Genomic DNA, 18635 nt, shown 5'->3' on the forward strand with positions numbered 1-18635 from the left:
AGGATACGGAGCAGCATTTGATACTCAAATACCGTGGCTGCCTGCACAAGTACATCCAGGAAGAAATACAATTCCTGAACATCTCCTCGCGCAGCACAGCGTACCGATATGCCGTCAAGATCGAGCAGAAGTTTAAACAAAATAAGCGAGACTTTGGATCTGCGAATCTAAAGAAAGGGAAAGGTGCCCCTAAAACACAGAACAAAGGACAAAGCGAAGGCGGGGCAGCCCAAGACAACCCGCCAAAGCTGCAAGCAAAGAATAGCGCCACGAAGACGAAAAAGGACACGGGAAAATGGTGTGAGTTCCATAAGAGCTCCACTCACAACACCAGTGAGTGTCGGGCCAAGCAGTCACTGGTGGCTGAGTTAAAGGTTCCAGAATCAGATGCATGTTCCGACTCTGAGTCAAAACCTGACAAGGGGAATGACAAAGGGAAGCAGATCATTGACGCAGATCCCAACGCCATTGTTGCTACCGCCAAGATCTAGAAAAATGAACCCGAAGATCCAGAGGAGGAGGAGCGTCTCTTCCACTCCCACATGTGGGTAAAGGGCTCCCCGCTATAGTTCATTGTCGATAGCGGGAGCCAAAAGAACCTCATTTCGGCAGAGGTCGTGAAGTGTTTGGGCTTACCGACCACATCACATCCACAACCATACACCATCGGGTGGCTTCACCAAGGACGGGATCTTCGCGTGAGCCAGCAGTGTCGCCTTCCATACAACATGAAGCCCTTCACGGATGAGGTATTGTGTGACATTGCTCCCCTTGAATTTTGTGATGTATTATTAGGACAACCATACTTGTGGAAGCGACATGCTGTGTATGAATCAAGGCCCCATGCTGTTATTATTACATTGGGAATAAGTTGTACAGGATACCAGAGGTAGCACTGCCTACCGCCATCTCTTTGATTACTGCGAAACAATGCAATAAGCTCATTTCCAAGACTGGGAAATTTGTTTTCCTGATGATACGCCCTCAAAGAAAGAAGAAGATGGTGGCCACAGTCTCCAGACAGGACCCCTCCACACGACAACTACAGATGGATAAGGTCATGAAGGAGTACGAGGACATCTTCACCTCCCCCGCAGGGGTTCCTCTGCACTGTCAGGTCAAGCACTCCATCGATCTGACCCCAGGTGCGCCACTACCCAATGGACCAATTTATCGGCACTCCATTCTGGAGAACGATGAAATCAAGAGGTAGATTCAGGAGCTACTATAGAAAGGTCACATCCGTCCGAGTTCATTGCCTTGTGGGAGCCCGATCGTGTTGGTACAGAAGAAGGATGGGACTTGGAGACTCTGTATTGACTATCGGGTGCTGAACAAGATCACTGTCCATATAGGTACCCGATCCCATGGATTAATGACCTCTTGGACCAACTAAAGGGGGCAAAATGTTTCAGCAAGATCGATCTGAAGTCAGGATATCACCAGGTACCAATCGAACCCTCTGATGTGTGGAAGACTGCCTTCAAAGCCAAGGAGGGCCTCTTCGAATGGTTGGTTATGCCTTTCGGATTGACGAATGCTCCTGCGACCTTCATGAGGCTAATGGATGACATCTTGCGGCCATTCACCAACTCATTTGTAGTGGTATACTTGGATGACATTCTGATCTTCAGCCAGAGTTGGGAAGAGCACCTCCACCACATCCGACAGGTTCTTCAAACACTGCGGCAACACAAGCTATGTGCCAATTTGGAGAAATGCACTTTTGGCATGACCCAGGTTCAGTATCTGGGATACATTATTGATGAATAGGGGGTTTATGTGGATCCGGCCAAGATCCAAGTCATTCGGGATTGGTCATCTCCAACCACTCTAATAGAGCTCCACGGCTTTCTAGGTCTTGCCAACTTCTACCACAGGTTCATGTTGGGGTTTTCTCATATCACTTGGCCCTTGAGTCAAGTCACAAAGGGAGGAGCGAAAGTGAAATTATTTTGGTCTGAATCTCAACAGAAGGCATTCATAGAGTTAAAATATCGCCTCTGCACAGCACCAGTGCTCGCGTTACCAGATTTACAACAACCATTTGAGGTCGAGACAGATGCTTCTGACTATGCTATTGGGGCAGTCCTTACTCAACACGGGCATCCAATGGCATATCACAGTGAAACACTTTCAGACACAGTCCGGAAGTATCCCACTTATGATAAAGAGATGTATTCCATTGTGCAGGCCTGCCGAAAATGGAAGCATTACATTTTGGGGAAGGAAATGGTCATCCACACAGACCACCGACCCCTGCAGTTCATACAGACCCAGGGGAAATTGCAGAATGATCGCCATCAGAAGTGGTCTACATATCTGCAATAGTTCCATTTGAATATCAAGTATAAGAAGGGCAACATTAATAATGTTGCATATTGCCTCAGTTGACCACCGATCACGGCATTAACCACCGTGCTCAACTCTTGTGGGCACGAGATTTTTGATTGGCCACTTCTCTACAAAAGCGACCCAGAATTTGGCCACACATACCAGAAACTCTTGGGGGGTCGGCATGTTCCAGATTTCCACCTCCAGGATGCCCTGTTATGCCACCTGGGTCACCTTTGTGTTCCTTCAAGCGAGCGTGCCAAGATGATTTGGGAAGCACACTACAGTCGGGATGCTGGGCATTTTGGGGTCGAGAAAACGGTTGCAATACTGCAAAAGTATTTCTATTGGCCAAATCTTCGACAGGATGTCGGGAAGTACATTAGATCATGTACTACTTGTGCCATTGCCAAACCAACCATCAAGAACCAAGGCCTGTATACCCTGCTGCCTACCCCTAGTCGACCTTGGGAATCCATCTCCATGGATTACATGTCAGGCCTTCCTTCCACTAAGCATGGAAATGATTGTGTTTTTGTGGTCATCGACAGGTTCTCGAAGATGGCCATTATGGCGGCCTGCAAAAAGAATATCACAACAGAAGCCACTACTAAACTCTTCTTTGAACGAGTGTGGGTGCACTTTGGGATCCCACAGTCTATCATCTCAGATCGGGACAGTCGGTTCCTCTGTACATTTTGGGTCAGTCTCTGGTCAATGCTGGACACCAAACTCACTAAGTCCACAGCCTTCCATCCTCAAACTGATGGCCAGACAGAGGTTGTCAATCGGATGATTGTACACATTCTGCGCATGTACAACTCAAAGCATCCACGCACATGGGATGAGAGCCTCCCCTATGTTCAGTACAGCTACAACCGAGCTCTTCACAGCTTGACTGGCCACAGCGCTTTTCAAGTGGGCTTGGGATTCCAGCCACTATGCCCCATTGATGTGGCCATGCCACTTGCAGCTACTCACACAGATTCGGCTCATGTCCAGTTTGAAAAAAATAAGGCAACTAGCTTCATTGAGCACATCCAACATATTCGCCAGTAGGTCCATGACATTCTGGAGAAATCAAATGCCAAGTACAAGCAGCGACATGATCAACATCGGTGCCACACAAGTTTCAGGTGGGCGATAAAGTCTGGTTGCATTTGCAAAAGGAACGCCTTACTGGAGCCTATCGGAAACTGAGACCACTCTGATATGGTCCTTACACCATTACTAAGGCTGTGGGAGACAATGCATTTGAGCTCAGCATTCCCCCATTCCTTGGCCTACACCCAGTGTTCAATGTGGACCGCCTTCGGCCATATTTTCCACCATTTCTAGACACATCCGACATTGCAGAACAGCTCACACCCACAGAATTAAATCCAGATTGCATGGAACAAGCTGCAGCTGATCGGATCATGGACACACATATCAAGAACACTCACCAACAGAATATCCAACTGTATCGAGTTGTCAAAGCAGGCCAACTCCTTCACTAGGGCAAGTGGCTCACCAGGGACCATGTTCAGCAAAAGTTTCCTCATCTCATGGAGGAACTCAATGCAATGGGGACCATTGCTTCCTAAGGGGGGAGGAATGATCCAGGTGGATCTTGGTGGCCACCTGCCAAGTCCACCTGGACCCCCACCATTGTTTCTCTCAGCATTTTCAGTTTCCTTAATTGTAGCACAACTTACTATTTTTAGCAGTTTTTCGGGTCCTGAACTCCCAGAGCCGTTTTGAGGCCCTAAATGATGTTTTGAGGACCGATGTTGCCTCCCAAAGTGGTAGTGCTCGGATAGATCTTTCTAACGAGCTATTTTACGCATCAAACGGAGATCGTATGCCAAAGTTATGACCTCGGGAAGTTGATGTACCAATTTACCCAAACGGGGCCCACAGTTTGGCGTTTCATCTTCTAGGGTTAGGTTTTGGAATGTTAAGGGTTTTCCATTGTTTCTCAACAATAAATAGGCCTTAGAGCCTCATTGTAAGACAGTTCAGAGGCATGTAGCCGACACATCTCTTCTCAGAGATAAGCTACCATCGCCCTAGCTGGTTTATTTCCATTTCTGTTTGTAAGCATATTTCAGTATTTTACAGTAATGAAATGAAGTATTATTTCCGCTGCATATCTGTCTTTATGGTTATATCTGTAATATGTTGCGTTCCTGTTTAAGTCCGAATCAATGTAACTAGGTTTGGCCTTCATAATTGTATTTGAGTCATAATGAAATGTCTTTATCAAAAGAAAGAAAAAACAAAAATAATATATATATATACATAATGTAATGTCTTTATCAAAAGAAAGAAAAAACAAACAAAAAAAAATATTTTAATTATGACTTATTAAAGCATGGGTTTCATGCTTTGATCATCGTGTTTTAGGTCAAAGTCCCCATTAGGGACTTCTAGGTTTTATCTAGAGTCATTAGAGTTATTTTCCATTTTATGAGGCCCTTCTTGGGCTTTTGAATAATGTAAAAAGGATTATTATTGAGTTAAATAAGCTATGTGTCACCCCCACACCAAATCGGCCCTTACTTGATGAAGTCGGCCTACATTAGGGTAATTCGACCCACAAAAGAGGCTATATATAGAAGTGTAGTTCGATCCATTTACTCACTAACTCAAGAAGTTAAATACACAAAAATGAGTAATAGAAAAACTGGGAAGTTCTTAGAGAAGAAGGAGAATTGCAAGAAAAGGACTAGATTGATGTTTTTTCGGCTATCTCTCTCTCATGCGGAGTTATTGGGCTACTAATGGGGTCGAAGTTCTTCTGTTGGAGAGGTCGAAGTTCTTCTACTAGAGAGGTTGAAGTTCTTCTGCTACAGAAGTCAAAGTTCTGCTACTAGAGAGGTCGAAGTTCTGCTGCTGCAAGGTCAAAGTTGTTGCTAGAAGGTTATCATCTAAAGAGTAAGGAAGGGTTGACTTGGTGATTAGACGAAGTATGTGTCTAGGTCAAAGAGTCTTGGATTGTCTCATCTTGTCTTGTGAAACTACTAAAGGAAGATTTTTTGATTGGGTTTTCCCCTGTATAGGGGTTTTTCCGTGGTTGTTCGCCTACATCTGGTGTCACCGATCTTCATGTTTTGCATTTGATAATCGCTTGATGAAGAAAACATAAAAGAAGAACATAAGAAATTTAATAAGATCACAAGAATATCACAAGTAATTATCATCATAAGAAAATATTTCAGCCTTTCTAATTTTCCAACGCATGAGGCCCTTTGTGCATTCCCCTTCCCAAAATTTTATTGTGGATGTTTTCCAAGAGCACATCCTTCACAAACTCCATCAAAATATTCTATGGCAGGTAGGCCCTTCACCATCCCATGTTTGCTAAGTTGTTGCATGTATTTGAAATTTAAGTGTCCAAACCTTGCATCCCAATTTCTAATTTCTAATTTCATCGTCTGCATGTATTAGTAGTAAAGTGGAATCTGATTAAGGAAAAAATTTAGAAAAAATGTACAAACAATACTGATGATTTACCTTACCAATTATAATTTTGGAGTTATCTTGTATGTCGTATATGCTTATCAAATCTAAGGTGAATTGGAATCTCCTTCTAGTGCTAGCATGTGTCATTTGGGTATTTGATACCCACAAAGAATATTTATTGAATGCTTTTATGCAGGACATTCTCGAAACTTCCATCTTTGAGATCTACCATCCCTTCTCTAGTTTCCACTACTGGAGAATCATATCCTATGAGAATAGGAGAACTAAAATATGGTTTTAAATATGAGAGAGAATATTTTGTGGCTTCAATGTGTTGTGAAGTTGTAAAATCTATGATCCATGCAACAAGAGAAGAATGGATAGCAATTGATCCATGTGAATTCCCTCTTGTTTCACATGCCTTTTCTCCCTAATTATTTTTTATAGTCTCTGGAACCCAGTCACCAAGATTTTTTTGTTGAATATTCTATGCCATGAGATCAATATTCTTCTTCATGAATGATGATTTCAAATGGTAACCACAGTTGCAATAGCTACATTATGATTTCCCCTTCTTTCCCTTCTTTTTCTTCAAGCTAGTAGATTCATTTGGAGGTTTGGGATTGCCTCCCATTTTTGAAACTAGTTGTTTTTCCATTCCTTTGCCTTTGGATTTCTACTTGGACTTCAAGTTGACCTTGCCCCTTTCATACAAAATGAGTGCATGGGATTTGTAACTTTTCAATGTTCTCATATTTATTGGCTTCTCTCCCTCAAGTATTAGGGACTCTATAAAATCCTTAGCAAGTTGAGGTGATTGATCCGTTCAAGGTAGAGCGTCTGTTTCCAGTACTGCTGGCTGGGATCCCTGAACGGGAAGATAGCTTGTTAATCCATGACCTAAAAAGAGAATGTAACTGCTGCCTTGATGCTGTCAGACCTGTGCCCCTCTGCTGCTTTATTAACCCTCAAAACTGTACCCTCCTTGCTATTAACTGCTGCCCCAACAATTGTAAATAAAATGTAACCACTGCTGACAGTTCAGATGTCAGACCAGCACCACACCTGAAATCTGCGCCCAGATGCTGCCTAGAAAGTATGTAAAGTGTGGGAATCCTTTAGGTTGCACTCCATGCATCCTCTAGGTTGCACTCGTATGAAAGGTGGAGAAAAATATATCATCCTTTGGATCCAATTTTTGACAATATGGAAAGAATTAATTTGCTTAATATGGAAAGAATTAATTTTCTTAATTGGATTTTTTGAATCCACATTCTTTCAAGTAGAGTAACAAGGCTTTAACCCTTGTGAACAAATCTTGAATGTTTTCAAAACTGCTACCCTTTTGAACAAATCTTGAATGTTTTCAAAACTGCTTGGATCTAATGAATTGAGCTCATTTTCAGGGATGTGACCCCACATCTCATCCTGCTTCCCAAAGAGTGCCTCCAAAGTAGTCCAAACTTTCAATTTGTATTTGTGCATGTTTCAACATGAAATAATAATTCTAGAGAAATTGGTAAGCATAGGAGACAAAAGGCCTCATCCATGTAGTTGAAATATTTGGATTTTTCAACTGTGTAATTTTCTTCAATATCCATTACCATGGCTATCTGATGTAAGCATCTACTTATGAGTTAAGGTAGAATCTTTGGCTTCCATTCGAAATTTATATTGCATCAAAATTGTAGAATGTAGAAACTCCTTTCTTTCTAATACTGCATGCGAAATTGTAGGTTAACTTGCTATCGGGGTGAAGATCTTGATCAACTAGGATTCTCTACAATAAGTTCTGTGCGATAAATCGAGCCTATTTTTGAACCATAGAAGTGGCAAGTACGATGGATATTCCGAATACCTGGGCAGAGAAATTATCTAGAGTTGATCCATCCTAGCTAAAGGCGAACCTTTGGTTCGTTCTCTTTCTTCACCTAAGATCATCACATGGTTTTTGAGACAAGATTTTCATATTGGGACAAACACTCTTCCTTGCCTCTAGTTTCGTTCTGGTAACATATCACAAAAATGCAATCTACCGGCTATGCATATTAGATCTACATCTGGACCAACGTTTGCTTTAATCTACCCCACTATTTTATAGAATACACATATTTCATGGAATGCATTCTGGAACAAACAATAGAAAAAAGAAGTCTGTTGGGTTGGGACGAAAGAAAGAAACTATTAACCCTTGTCCAGAAATTATATGGACAGCGACCCAAAAGAAGTTGCTTTCTGCCCCTTTACAAATAGATCTCTACTCGGCAATAGATCTGTCCGAAATGATTTTATATCATTGTGAGATGAGTGGGCTCATCTCATAACGAACTTATATGTGAAAGATTTGATACGTTCCACGGATCGATTGACGCCTACCAATTCTGTTCGCTTGACCTAAACTTTCAAACGAATTAACTGGAAGACAACAATCAAATTTATATTTGATTCATCAAATGTTCACTATCTCCGTCGGTAGATGAGCCTTTGAATTTGTATCTTTGTCCCATAACTTGCATAATAATATAACAAAGAACTTGATTGTATCCTAACCGTGCATGTAAGATAACAAAATTTTCCAGATTGGAAAACCCTATACCTTCTAATACGAGAAGGAAGGATACAAGTTCAAATGGTCTAGATTCATCGAATCTGAATATATGATAAGTGAATAGGGTCGAACTTGTCGACACAGCCACAACCTTGATCTTAAACAACGACTCTCCGATCAAATACCCTGCCCAGAGTTGTTCAGATGGACAAGATCTTAGTATCAAGATAAAACATACAATAAATATCGAGATAGATCTCGATCTATTCCATTTACACCGAACCATTTTAATGGCTATGGCCGTTCGTTACAACTCGAATAACATGGGATCTACCGAACCAATCTGCAAAACTGTGTTAGTTGAAAACTAAAATCTAATAGGGAAAGACAATAATTATCTCCCATGAGTGAATAGACAAAGGATCGATACGAAAGAAGAAAGATTCTTCTTTCATGTTCAAAAGAACGGAGGGAAGATGGGATCGGGATATTTCTCCGGGAGAAATACAAAATACTTCATATTTATCACATATTTGATAATAAGCCATACAACTTGTGCGAGAGTTAATCATCGATCTTGCTTTGATCCCCTATCAGAGGTCACCGAACCACATAAGAACAAACGTTAGCTCATTTTTTATTCTTGGAATAAATGACTGTAGATAGATAAATTGGTTTTTTCCGGGGCGGACGTAGCCAAGTGGACCAAGGCAGTGGATTGTGAATCCACCACGCGTGGGTTCAATTCCCGTCATTGGCCCATAAAAGAAGATAAAAAACGGACTGGATCCGAATCCAATTTGTTGTCATTTTCATATTTCGGTGAAAATATTTCTATCTATGTAATAGAAATGGACACCCGAGCCCTCTTTCTTCGTGGGAAACATGAGCTCTTTATCGGACTTGAATCGATGACTTACGCCTTACCATGGCGTTACTCTACCGCTGAGTTAAAAGGGCCCCCTCATCATATATGAATGAGTGAGTCTACTATGGTAGATGGACAACAAATTGGATATGGATGATCCATATATCTTTATAGATATCAAGTTGAGAACATATATTATAGTAGCTCGTAGGGTAAGGATCGCTATACTGGAAACTCCGGGCTGAGCTGATACGAAGCGGATGGAGACAAGTTATGCCTGAGAGCGTTTGCTGAAATATGTTCGTATTTCTAGAAGAGCCAAAGGCTCAACGGGTCAGGTCCTATTGCAATTACTTGAAATGCGTTTGGATAATATTCTTTTTCGATTGGGTCTAGCTCCCACCAATCTCGGAGCTAGAAATCCCCGGGAATCTTTTATAAACACTATCTTGGGTACAACTAGTGCACTCCAAAGTAATTGTTACTCTTATATCTCCGCTCTTGGCCATAAACTTACTCTGAATATTGGTTTTTCTTTTCAACCTCAAAAAGAAAAAGGGAAAAAGGGATAGAAGTTGATAGCCGGAGATCCTACGGTGAAACATTTGAAAGTAAAAAAATGATTGATCAGGAGTGAGTTTTCAGTTTTACTTACAAGATTGAATAAGGAAAGAATCTTTAGATCGATATTTCTACTTGAATTCTACCCCCTTCCAGTCCTAAACTTAGATCCTTTTTGGGGCTGAATGCACTAATTTCTCCAAGAAGTACGAGAAGTCAATCTGGCACAATCTTTTTTCCCTTGGCTTTAAGGGGAGGAAAAAAATTAAAAAAAGGAAAGAATAAGAGCATCTGGAAAAAAACGATTGATTTCTATCAATAGGCCGGCTAAAAAACTGACGCATAAAATAGCTAACACAGGCGCTGTCTAAAGATAGGTCTTTAGATCTTGCATTGTAAATTCTCCTTATTGATCATAATGTGTAAGTGATTCAACCGTATCAATAGTTATGAATCCTAGACAAAACTCGGAACTGATGAATATATATAATGTGATCTGGGCTGTGGTCCTACTTATAGAAAAGGAAAAAGATGTTTCATCACCATAATGATGTTGGCATTATGTTTTCTGGTATGACTGTATGTTACAGATGTTGTACTTGATGGCAACTCCAGTGGTAAGACTCTCAGTTTGTTGAAAATTAAGAAGGACGCAGGCAATCGGTTCAGAAAGTGCGCCCCCGCAGGTATACCATGCAGAACCCGCGTCCAGGGACGCCGGCCAGCCGTTCAGGGGGTGCGTCTACCCAGTGCACACATTTCAAGGCAAATAAAAGCACGTGGGGGTTTCTTGTGTGGTATCTAGCCGACGGTTTTGTGTTTCTATGGTGTCGGCTCGTGGTATTGTTCCATGTTTTGGGGAGGAGCTTGCCTATATAAAGCAAAGGAGTTCATTTGGATTGAGCAAGTGTCTTGTGTTGAATATCTTATTTGGTGAGATCTAGTCCAGATCTAAGAGGGCGAATCTTCTAATGGACTGTGATCTCTATGGCGCATGATCAGATCTGTAGATCTGACTGTTTGGGTCTGTTCTGAAGTCTTCATATCATTTACATCTGAAGGGTCACAGGTTCAGTGAAGGGAAAGTACGCCGGGACGCTGATACTGTAAAGAGCAAGTGCGTCGGGACGCTGATACTGTAAAGGGTAAGTGCACCGAGACGCAGTACAGTAGAAAGAGACCTGCGTGGGGACGCAGGGCGATCAAGGTTCAGGTGCGTCTCTGAAGCAGAAGGACGTGGCGCGATAATGTTTTCAGGTGCGTCTCTGTAGCGAAAGACGCGGCGCGATAGTATCCTTGGGTGTGTCCCTGAAGCAACAGAACACAGAGCAGTCACAGGAACAGTGCGTGGGCACGCAGCGGAGCAGAAGGATATCTACGTGTGGACGCAGTGTAGCAGAAAGTTAACGGCGTCTGGTCGCAGGCCATAGAAAGAAAAACTGCGTCTTTGTTTTAAGATGTTCTGTTGACTGATTTTCTCTGTTGATAAGGTGTTCTGGGTTGTTTCTGTTATTGCTGATCTGATATCTGTAGTGGTCTATATCTGTTATGTACTTGTTGATCATCTGATGCTTTATGAAAAGAAGTAGGGGGTTGTAGCTCCCTTCCAGGAGTAGACTGGAAAACGAGAAAGAGAGAGTGTTGTAGCTCTCTGCAGGTTGCAGCCTGCGTACTGGTAAAGGACTGCACCAGTACAAAATCATTGTAAAAGAAGTTTCTAAATTGAAAGAAGATAGAGACATATTGCAGCAGGTGGTTTTCACCCACATTGGGTTTCCACCTTACATCTTGTGTTCTTTGGTGTGATTATCTGTTTTTCATGCTCATTATTTTATGGTACTGACATGGAAAAATAATTCAAAGATCAAATAAGGAAGATTTATTAAATTGCTTGATAATACTGATTCACCCCCCCTCTCAGTATTATTTTCAACAATTGGTATCAGAGCAGGTCCTTCAGAAAAGCTTGATCGCTTGAAGGTAGATCGTTTATCATGAGCAACTACGAGAAAGAAGCATCAATCAGACCACCTATTTTTGATGGGACAAATTTCAATTATTGGAAGGTAAGAGTTACTGCATATCTTCAATCTCTTGGTACAGAAGTTTGGAACATTGTAGAAACAGGCTATGCTTTTCCTTCAGCTACTCCTACAAATCCAGCTGAGAAAAAGTAGTATGAAACAAATGCAAAAGCAGTCAGTACTCTATTAGGAAGTATATCCCAAACAGAATTCATGAAGGTCATGCACTTCAAATCAGCAAAAGAGATATGGGACAAAATGATCACTAGCTATGAAGGAGATGAACAGGTAAAACAAGCTAAACTTCAAACTCTCAGGATTCAATATGAGACTCTCAAGATGTATAATGATGAAAGTGTGGCTAATTATTTTCTTCGGGTAGATGAGATTGTTAATTGTACGAAAAATTTGGGTGAAGAAATAAAAGAGACTATAGTAGTTCAAAAGATTCTAAGATCATTATCCCCCAAGTTTGAATCTAAAGTATCTGCAATAGAAGAAAAGGAAAATCTCCGTGTTCTCACTATGTCTCAGCTACATGGAATTCTAACTGCTTATGAAATGAGAAAGGGAGGTCCATCAGACAGAAGGGAAGCTGCTTTTAAGGCATCAGGCAAAGAAGATTACTATGAAGCAAGCCATGTTCCAGAAGAAGAGGAAGAAGAATCAAATTTTGTCAGAAATCTTCAAAAGGGTTCTGGAAGGTTCAGAGGTAAGCTACCTTTCAAATGCTTTGCTTGTGGAAGAGTAGGTCATTATGCTGCAAAATGTCCTTATAAGGATAAAGGAAAAGAACCTGCTAGATGGAACAGGAAACAAAGTGCAAATAAGAAAAGCTACTACACCCATGAAGATAGTGATGGCTTATCAAACAGTGATGAAGATGAACAAGGTAATAAATATAAGTTGTTAATGGCATTTGAAGATGATGATTATGAGGATGCTGTAGATGTGGATAATCTCTATGATGAAATTACTAGACTCAAGAGATGCATAGAAGAAAAGAATGTGATCATTGATACTTTGCAATTTCAAATTGATGAAAAGGAAAAACATCTTGAAAAACTAGAAGGTGAAATTGTTGGTCTCAGAAAAGAAATTGAAAAAACAAAAGCTATTAATCTTAAGTTTGTCAAAGGATCTGAAACTTTGGATGAGATTATCAATGTGCAGCGGTCTCCTCTAAACAAGACAGGTTTGGGCTATAATGGAGAAACCTCTCAAGCATCCACCTCAAAAAGTTATCTTGATGCAGCAAGAAGAAATGAGCAGAAGAACAAAGAAGATAATCAGGTAAAGCAGGGACGAATTACAAACAGAAACTATCAGGGACAATCCATCCTAAGGGTGAACAAAAGCTACAACCAGCCACAGGTAAAATCTTCTCAGTTTGGTTCAAGAATAGATGAAAATAGAAATTACAATCAGTTGGCTGGTAGATTCAATAACCGCAGAAGCTTCTTCAATGGACAATGCTTTTCTTGCCATAACTTTGGTCACAAAGCAGCTCAATGTGTTGCATATAAAACAATCATGACTAGGGAAGCTCAAAAACAAAGAAGTATGACAGGGATTACAAAGAGGACCTATAACAACTTTTCGGTTCTTGAAAATGAAGTTGAATGTTCTATTTGCAATAACTTTGGTCATGAAGACTCTGAATGCAGGAGCAGGTTTCAGGAGAAAAAGGAACAAGCCACAAGCACCAAAACATGGAGAATAAAGGAACCTCAAACAGAAAGATGTGGGATAGCATTTTATGCAGAAGGACAGGAAAATCTATGGTACATTGACAGTGGATGTTCGAAACATATGACAGGTGATAAAGAAAAACTTGAATCTTATTCTACTTTAGAAAAGGGAAAGAAAGTTTCTTTTGGAAATGATACTCCTGCAACTATAAAAGGAAAAGGTATTGCTCCTTTGAAAGAAAAGGTCAAGGCTGGAAATGTTTTGTATGTTGATGGATTGAAGCATAATCTTCTAAGTGTCAGCCAGATGTGTGATCAAAAAACCGAGGTTATTTTCAGATCGAATGGATGTCTTGTTCGTGATCTTGATACAGGTAAAACAGTACTCAAAGGCAAAAGAACTCCAAATAATCTGTACATATTTGAAGAAGGACAACAACAATGCTATCTTAGCAAGGATGAAGAGCACTGGTTATGGCATCGAAGGTTGGGACATCTAAGCTTCTCACAAATAAGGAAAGCATGCAAATATCAGGCAGTTCGCGATCTTCCAGATATCAAAATTCCTGACAACACCATATGCAGATCATGTCAGTTTGGAAAACAAACCAGGACTAACTTTCCAGAGAAAGAGGGATCAGCTAGCATGCCTCTTGAGCTAGTACATACAGATACATGTGGCCCATTCAGGAAAAGAACACCTAGAGGAGAGGAATACTTGATATTATTTATTGACGATTTCTCCAGGTTTGTCTGGTTAGGACTTATGAAGCACAAAGATGAAGCATTCGAAAAATTCAAACCTTCAAAGCCTTGGTTGAAAATGAATCAGGTCACAAAATTAAGTGCCTCAGATCCGACAGAGGTGGGGAATTTACTTCAAATGAATTTTTCGATTTCTGTGATGAACATGGGATAAGGAGAGAATTCTCTACAGCTAGAACTCCTCAGCAAAATGGAGTTGTTGAAAGAATGAACAGAACAATCCAACAAATGGCTCGTGCTATGCTTGATGAATCAGGAACTCCCGCAACTTTCTGGGGTGAAGCTGCACATGCTGCGGTTATTATTCTCAACAAGACAAATGTCCGGGTGAACAGCACTCAAACTCCTCATGAGCTCTGGAGTGGTAAAACTCCTTCGGTAAAGCACTTCAAAATCTTTGGGAGCAAATGCTATATCAAGAATACTGATGAGCAGCTTGGCAAACTTGAACCTAGAGCAGATGAAGGCATTCTTCTTGGCTATTCTCCACATAGCAAAGCATACAAATGCTACAATAAAAGACTTGGCAGAATTGTTGACAGCATTGATGTAGTGGTTGATGAGAAGGGATATATTCCTAGGCAAGTACATCATGAAGATATAGAAGAAGATGAAGGCTACCCTCAAAGACAGAATGATGAAGAAGAACCCCAAGGAGAACCTCAAGAAGAACCAGAGGAGCAGACAAGAATAGGAGAGAAAACTCCATCCAGATATGTTCAGAAGAATCATCCAGAATCTCAGATTGTGGGGCAGAAAGAAGCAGGTGTACAAACAAGAAGAACAGTTGCAGAAGCCTCAAGCTATTTGGCATTACTCTCCTCTACTGAACCACAAAATGTGAAAGAAGCATGCAAAGATGAATGTTGGGTGAAAGCAATGGATGAAGAACTTGAGCAAATCGAAAAGAACAACACTTGGGAGCTGGTTCCTAGACCAAAGGATAAGAATGTTATCGGAACAAAATGGGTCTTCAAAAATAAATTGAATGAAAATGGAGAAGTAATTAGAAACAAAGCCAGACTTGTTTGTAAAGGGTATGCGCAGCAAGAAGGAATAGACTTTGAAGAAACTTTTGCTCCTGTTGCAAGACTTGAGGCCATCCGAATGTTCCTTGCTCTCTCAAGTTTTCAAAACTTCAAAGTATTTCAAATGGACGTGAAATCAGCCTTTCTGAATGGAGATTTGGAAGAAGAAGTGTACATTGAACAGCCAGATGGGTTCATTCTTGGAAATGATCCAAATCTTGTATGCCGATTGAAAAAGGCTCTCTACGGTCTCAAACAAGCTCCAAGGGCTTGGTACTACCGGTTGGACAAATATCTTCATCAACAAGGCTTCTCAAAAGGTTCAGCAGATAGCAATCTGTATATAAAAATTGAAAATGACAAATTACTAATACTTGTTGTGTATGTAGATGACATTATTTTTGGCAGCAATGAAGAAGCTATGAGTCAAAGCTTTGCCTCGGTCATGCAGAAAGAATTTGAAATGTCCTTGCTAGGAGAACTGACATATTTCCTTGGTTTGCAAATCCAACAAAAGGAAGGAGGAATCTTTTTATCTCAAACCAAGTATCTCAAGCAGATTTTGAAGAAATATGGCATGGAAGATGCAAAACCAGTATGTACACCCATGGTCACAGGATGTAGTCTCAGTGCAAATGATGAATCTGCAGCAGTACATCAACCAACCTACAGATCTATGATTGGAAGTTTACTATATTTGACAGGTACCCGACCGGACATCATGCATGCAGTTGGAATAGTTGGAAGATTTCAGGCAAATCCGAAGGAGACTCATCTTCAGGCAGTAAAGAGAATTTTCAAATATCTTCAAGGGACTCAAAATTATGGCTTATGGTATCCTAGAGATACAGATCTTACTCTTCATGCTTATACAGATGCAGATTGGGCCGGAAGCGTGGATGACAGGAAAAGCACAAGTGGTGGTGCGTTCTTTATGGGTTCCAGACTGGTATCTTGGTTCAGCAAGAAACAGAGTTCGATTGCCTTGTCTACAGCTGAAGCAGAATATGTTGCTGCTGCATCTTGTTGCACTCAACTCCTTTGGATGATGCAGACTTTGCAGGATTTTCAAATCACTTGTACACCACCTCTCCCCATCTTATGTGATAACACAAGTGCAATCAGCATCTCAAAGAATCCGGTTATGCATTCAAAAACCAAGCACATACCAATCAAGTACCATTTTCTCCGGGAACAAGTGCTTGAACAGAAAGTCAAGTTGGAGTATGTTCCTTCCAAGGAACAAGTTGCTGATATTCTTACCAAACCATTGCCCAGGGACACGTTTGAATACCTCAGGCAAAAGCTGGGGGTTGTTGATGCATCATCTTGTTGAACTTCTTCTTATTGGTGGTACAGGCTCAGGGGGAGCACATAATGCATTGTTGGCATTATGGAGAAGGAGATCTTGAAAATAGCTGCAATATGTCTCTATCTCTTTCATGGTGGTGCGTTGCTGCAGATCTGGTTCATATTCAGGGGGAGCATGAGCTTAGGGGAAGCATACCCTTTGCCCTTGATGACAAAGGGGGAGAATGAAGCTGAAGTTTGTGAGGTTGCCATCAAGTCCAAAGGGGGAGATTGTTGGCATTATGTTTTCTGGTATGACTGTATGTTACAGATGTTGTACTTGATGGCAACTCCAGTGGTAAGACTCTCAGTTTGTTGAAAATTAAGAAGGACGCAGGCAATCGGTTCAGAAAGTGCGCCCCCGCAGGTATACCATGCAGAACCCGCGTCCAGGGACGCCGGCCAGCCGTTCAGGGGGTGCGTCTACCCAGTGCACACATTTCAAGGCAGAGAAAAGCACGTGGGGGTTTCTTGTGTGGTATCTAGCCGACGGTTTTGTGTTTCTATGGTGTCGGCTCGTGGTATTGTTCCATGTTTTGGGGAGGAGCTTGCCTATATAAAGCAAAGGAGTTCATTTGGATTGAGCAAGTGTCTTGGGTTGAATATCTTATTTGGTGAGATCTAGTCCAGATCTAAGAGGGCGAATCTTCTAATGGACTGTGATCTCTATGGCGCATGATCAGATCTGTAGATCTGACTGTTTGGGTCTGTTCTGAAGTCTTCATATCATTTACATCTGAAGGGTCGCAGGTTTAGTGAAGGGAAAGTGCGCCGGGACGCTGATACTGTAAAGAGCAAGTGCGTTGGGACGCTGATACTGTAAAGGGTAAGTGCGCCGAGACGCAGTACAGTAGAAAGAGACCTGCGTGGGGACGCAGGGCGATCAAGGTTCAGGTGCATCTCTGAAGCAGAAGGACGCGGCGCGATAATGTTTTCAGGTGCGTCTCTGTAGCGAAAGACGCGGCGCGATAGTATCCTTGGGTGCGTCCTTGAAGCAACAGAACGCAGAGCAGTCACAGGAACAGTGCGTGGGCACGCAGCGGAGCAGAAGGATATCTGCGTGTGGACGCAGTGTAGCAGAAAGTTAACGGCGTCTGGTCGCAGGCCACAGAAAGAAAAACTGCGTCTTTGTTTTAAGATGTTCTGTTGACTGATTTTCTCTGTTGATAAGGTGTTCTGGGTTGTTTCTGTTATTGCTGATCTGATATCTGTAGTGGTCTATATCTGTTATGTACTTGTTGATCATCTGATGCTTTATGAAAAGAAGTAGGGGGTTGTAGCTCCCTTCCAGGAGTAGACTGGAAAACGAGAAAGAGAGAGTGTTGTAGCTCTCTGCAGGTTGCAGCCTGCGTACTGGTAAAGGACTGCACCAGTACAAAATCATTGTAAAAGAAGTTTCTAAATTGAAAGAAGATAGAGACATATTGCAGCAGGTGGTTTTCACCCACATTGGGTTTCCACCTTACATCTTGTGTTCTTTGGTGTGATTATCTGTTTTTCATGCTCATTATTTTATGGTACTGACATGGAAAAATAATTCAAAGATCAAATAAGGAAGATTTATTAAATTGCTTGATAATACTGATTCACCCCCCCTCTCAGTATTATTTTCAACAAATGAATAGTGATATTCTAGATAATAGACCTTACATGTATAAAGTCTTTTCACTCACGAGACCGAAGAGAAATGAAGGTGGAAAAATGTGGGAAACAGATTTCGAATTCTATAAAATAAAATTAAAATAACATTGTCTAATGATTAGAAGGGATGTAGCGCAGCTTGGTAGCGTGTTTGTTTTGGGTACAAAATGTCGCAGGTTCAAATCCTGTCATCCCTACCTTTCCCTTCTTTTCTATGGAAAGAAAGGAATGAAAGATCATTTGATATCGATTCGACGGGAACATCAAATAATTGAATCGTATCAGATGCGAAAGTGTTTTTCTCTAAGAGTATCAACAAAAGGTATTTTTCCTTCATCTCCGAATATTAAAGAAAGCGCTCTTAGTTCAGTTCGGTAG

The 18635-nt window shown here is 41.3% G+C and overlaps 1 long non-coding RNA gene and 1 other non-coding gene across 2 annotated transcripts in view; both read left to right on the forward strand.

The window, feature by feature from the left end:
* LOC149140290 (uncharacterized) overlaps positions 1–18635 on the forward strand; it is a 101600-nt gene that overhangs the window by 28129 nt on the left and 54836 nt on the right. The window lies entirely within an intron of this gene.
* Positions 18381–18454, forward strand: TRNAP-UGG (transfer RNA proline (anticodon UGG)). The gene has a single exon. It is a non-coding gene; the product is annotated as a tRNA-Pro (tRNA).

This window comes from Pinus tabuliformis, chromosome X (genome assembly GCF_031772625.1).
Source record: "Pinus tabuliformis cultivar Carrire ecotype Pingquan chromosome X, CPIR1, whole genome shotgun sequence".
In the NCBI taxonomy this organism is placed as follows: domain Eukaryota; kingdom Viridiplantae; phylum Streptophyta; class Pinopsida; order Pinales; family Pinaceae; genus Pinus; species Pinus tabuliformis.